Here is a 4,242-nt window from a genome sequence, read left to right on the forward strand (position 1 = left end):
CATAGATGCTATTAATTAATGAGATTGAGGAAGTTTCCCTCCATTTTTAATTTTGAAAGTTTTAATCCTGAACAAGTGATACAATGTGTTATATGCATATATATATATATATATATATATATATATATATATATATATATATACTAGAGGCCCGGTGCACAAAAATTTGTGCACTCAGGTGGGTCCCTCAGCCCGGCCTGTGCCCTCTCACAATCTGGGGCCCCTTGGGGGCCCCTTCCCCTGGCTGCTGGCACCAGTTTTCCTCCAGAGCCTGGAACCCGGGCCTTCGCTCTTTGCAGGGAGGGGCCAGCGCAGTGGGCAAGGGGCTTAACTCTTTTAAAAATACTTCTGAATGTTTGGTAAATAACCCTGTAGGAATCTACTTTCTGAAACATGTTGGTTGTTAAGGGCTGATTTGGGTAATCAACAAAATCTATATTAAAATCCTAATCCCCAGAACCTCAGAATGTAGCTGTATATGGAGATAAGATCTTTAAAGAGGGGATTACATTAAATTGAGGCAGTTCCAGTGGGACCCTTATCCCCTCTCACTGAAGTCCTTATAAGAAGAGGAATGTTGGGGTCCTGCCTCAGCAGGTCCAGGGGTTCCCAAAGGTGTGTACGGAGTCGGCGAAGAAGGAATGACACAGAGGCAGCATTCAGGTGATCATCATAGCCAGGTTCTCTTTTTATTGTCCTGTTACATCTATATTTATACTATTTGATCCTATAAGCATGCCTCTATAAGCTTTTTTTTTTGCCGAGGAGAGCATGGGGTCCGTTTATTGGGGGGTCAGTCAAAGGGGGAGCTGGCTAGGATGGGGTAGGGCAGCTACTTGTCTGGCCCCCAAGAAACCCAACTTAAGTCCAGAGCCTCGAGGGCTTAGAAGCCAAAGTCTTCCTCCACCTTTATCTGCACGGGGGCCAGCTCCGGAGTCAGTGGGACTCCTGCCCAGTGCCCCTCCTATGGCACTTGCTGCATCTTCCAACTGCTGGGCCCCTCGCCAGGGGCCGGGCTGCTGGCTTCTGTGGGCGCTGGCGTCCTCCTGGGCGGGGACAGCCCCTCTTTCTCTGGAGGATTGTTCTCAGCGTTGCCTGGGGTGGGGCATCTGTGCCCTGGCTGCCCTCCTCCTCCAGTAAGATGGTGAACTGGCTGGCCTGGTAGTTGTCCCAGTAGGAGTCCAGCACCTTCATGAGGAACCTCCACTCCTGCTGGAGTCTCTGTGTTATCCTCTATATCTGATGGTGCCTGTTCAGGACCCGCTCCTTCGCCTGCTCGATCTCCCTGCAGCACCGATCCAGCCCCTGGTACTTCCTGTGATTGAGTTCCCATTGGCGCCGCCGTTGCTGGCCTCAGGCTGCCTCCTCCTCTTTGTCTCGCTCCTGGAGACTGGAGCTGCCCAGAACCCCAGACACGAACTCCACTTCGGTCTCAAGCTCGCTCTCCAGGATGTGACCACCTTCAGTGGAGGCAGCGCCAGCTCCCAGCCGGGAGGTGCTGAGAACTCCTCAAAGCCCACGGCTGCCATGGACCCCTCTCTCTGCTCCAGTTCCATTTCTCCCTGGCTCCCGACGCAGAACTTCCAACCTTGCAAGCCTCTAGTTTAAAGTGGCTTGCAAAACTATAGCCCATCCGATTTCACAGCAATGCACCCAGGCCCGGATGCTAAGCCTCCTCGGAGTTGTAGTTCTCTATTTCAGGTTTGTCTCCCTTGCCCCACCCCCACCCCAGTCCCAACTGAAAGGCCCTGCTGGCTGGTCTAACCCTGTGGCCAGGCATCTGGGTCACCTCGGGTCTTTATTCCTGTCCCGACACCACGCCATCTGACCATGGAGACTCTCCTCTTGGGAGGCCCCTGGGTCTCCTTCTGGGTCTCCTCAGCCCAGGCACCGGATTGCGTTTCCCAGCGGCAATGCAGCCCCTGTGCCTGGGTCCCCTTCTGGGGCCTGGCTGCGTTACCCCCAGGGACCGGATCCTGTGCCCCATCTGCAACATAGCCCGGCGCCTGGGTCTCCTGCTGGGGCCTGGCTGGGTTGCCCCTAGGGTCCAGATGGTGTCCCCAGGCAGCTATGCAGCCTGGCCTCTGGCCCCGCCTCTGGGTGTTCTCCCATCACTGGTGATCAGTGATCTGAGAAGCCAGGCGGGGCAGGGAAGAGGCAGACATGGCCTCTTCCCTGCCCCACCCAGTTTCTCCGATTACTGGCCCAGGGCCTGCAAAGGCGGCCAGGTTCTCCTATCACAGAAGCAGGCAAAGGCGGCCTGGCTTCTCTGAGCAAAGGCAGCTTGGTTTTCTGGCTCTTGGCTGCCACCTGTGTTTCCGATTGCAGTCAGGGGCAGGCAGCTTCTTCCCTCTTTCCCCTTTCGCCTCCCAGCATTGCGCCTATGTATGCAAATTAACCGCCATCTTTGTTGGCGGTTAACCGCCATCTTGGCTGGCAGTTAATTTGCATATCACCCTGATTAGCCAATAGGAAGGGTAGCGGATGTACGGCTAATTACCATGTTTCTCTTTTATTAGATAGGATATCTAATAAAAGAGAAAAATGGTAATTGGCGTACGACGATACCCTTTTCATTGGCTAATCAGGACTATATGCAAATTAACTGCCAACTGAGATGGCAGTTAACTGCCAACAAGATGGCGGTTAATTTGCATATGTAGGCACAATGCAGGGAGGCGAAAGGGAAAGCAGGAAGAAGCCCCCTGCCACTGACAGTGATTGGAAACCCAGGGGGGAGCTAAGAGCTGGGGGGCAGGGCAAAGGCGGCCCTGGGGCCGCCTTTGCCCTGCCCCCCAGCCATGATCAGAGAATCAGGTGCCTTTTCCGCCCTGGCCAGTGATAGCAGGAAGTAGGGGTGGAGCCAGCGATGGGAGCTGGGCACGGTCGAAGCTGGCAGTCCCGGGAGCTAGGGGTCCCTTGCCTGGGCCTAAAGCTAAGCCCACGATCGCGGGGCCGCTGCAGCTGCGGGTCCCCGCTGCCCGGGCCGGACGCCTAGGCCAGAGGTGTTAGGCCTGGGCAGGGGCGGAGCCTGCAACCGCGGGGAGCTGGGGGTCCCGTGCCCAGGCCTGACACCTCTGCCAGAGGCCTCAGGCCTGGTCAAGGGGCCGATCCGGTGATTGGTGATCAGAGGGTGATGAGGGTCAACTCCTCTGGCCGAGGCATCAGGCCTGGGCGGGGGGTGGAGCTGGGGATTGGGGGGATATGATGGTCCCCTTGCCCAGGCCTGAAGCCTGGGTCAGAGGCGTCAGGCTCGGGCGGGGGGTGGAGCAAGCGATCAGAGGGAGATGGGGGTCCCCTGCCCAGGCATGATTCCTGGGCCAGAGGCCTCAGGCCTGGGCGGGGGCCAGAGCCAGTGATCAGGGGGAGATGGGGGTCCCCTGTCCAAGCCTGACACCTCTGGCGGAGGCGTCAGGCCTGGGCAAGGGGCTGATCAGGCGATCGGAGGGTGATGGGGGTCTACGCCTCTGGCCGAGGCATCAGGCCTGGGCTGGGGGCAGAACCAGTGATGGGGGGAAATGAGGGTCCCCTGCCCAGGCCTGACGCCACTGTCAGAGGCGTTAGGCCTGGGCAAGGGGCCGATCCTGCGATTGGAGGGTGATGGGGGTCAACGCCTGAGGGCTCCCAGTATGTGAGAGGGGGCAGGCTGGGCTGAGGGACATCCCCCCCCCCCACACACACACCCAGTGCACGAATTTCGTGCACCAGGCCCCTAGTATATATATATATATATATATATATATATATATATATATATATATATATATATATATATATTGATTTCAGAGACGAAGGGAGGGGGAGAGAGAGAAACATCAGCAAAGAGAGAGAATCATTGATCGGCTGCCTCCTGCATTCCCCACACTGGGGATCAAGCCTGCAACCTGGGCATGTGCCCCAACCAGGAATCGAACCAAGACCTCCCAGCTCATAGGTCAACTCCCAACCACTGATCTATGCTGGCCAGGCTCTAAGTAGCAAATTTATTGGCATAAAGTTTTTTGTAATATTAACTTATTTTAATTTTGTAGAAAGAGTAATGATACATTTTTGTTACTCAATTTAGTTTTCCCTTTTTTCTTGATAATGTTATTATGGTTTTATTAATTTTATTTGTTTTTGAAGAACTTTTATGAATATATGCATAACCCATGGACACAGATAATAGGTTGGTGGAGCCCTGGGGATGGGGTGAGGGTGGGCTATAAGGGGGTCACTGGGAGAAAAAAAAGGGGATCTATA

The 4,242-nt window shown here is 54.9% G+C and overlaps 1 pseudogene; it reads right to left on the reverse strand.

Annotated features, from left to right (window-relative positions):
• Positions 1–665: 665 nt before the first annotated feature.
• LOC132224263 (TCF3 fusion partner-like) lies at positions 666–1,556 on the reverse strand (annotated as a pseudogene).
• Between the last annotated feature and the right edge of the window lie 2,686 nt (positions 1,557–4,242).

The sequence above is a fragment of the Myotis daubentonii genome, chromosome X (genome assembly GCF_963259705.1).
Source record: "Myotis daubentonii chromosome X, mMyoDau2.1, whole genome shotgun sequence".
Lineage (NCBI taxonomy): Eukaryota > Metazoa > Chordata > Mammalia > Chiroptera > Vespertilionidae > Myotis > Myotis daubentonii.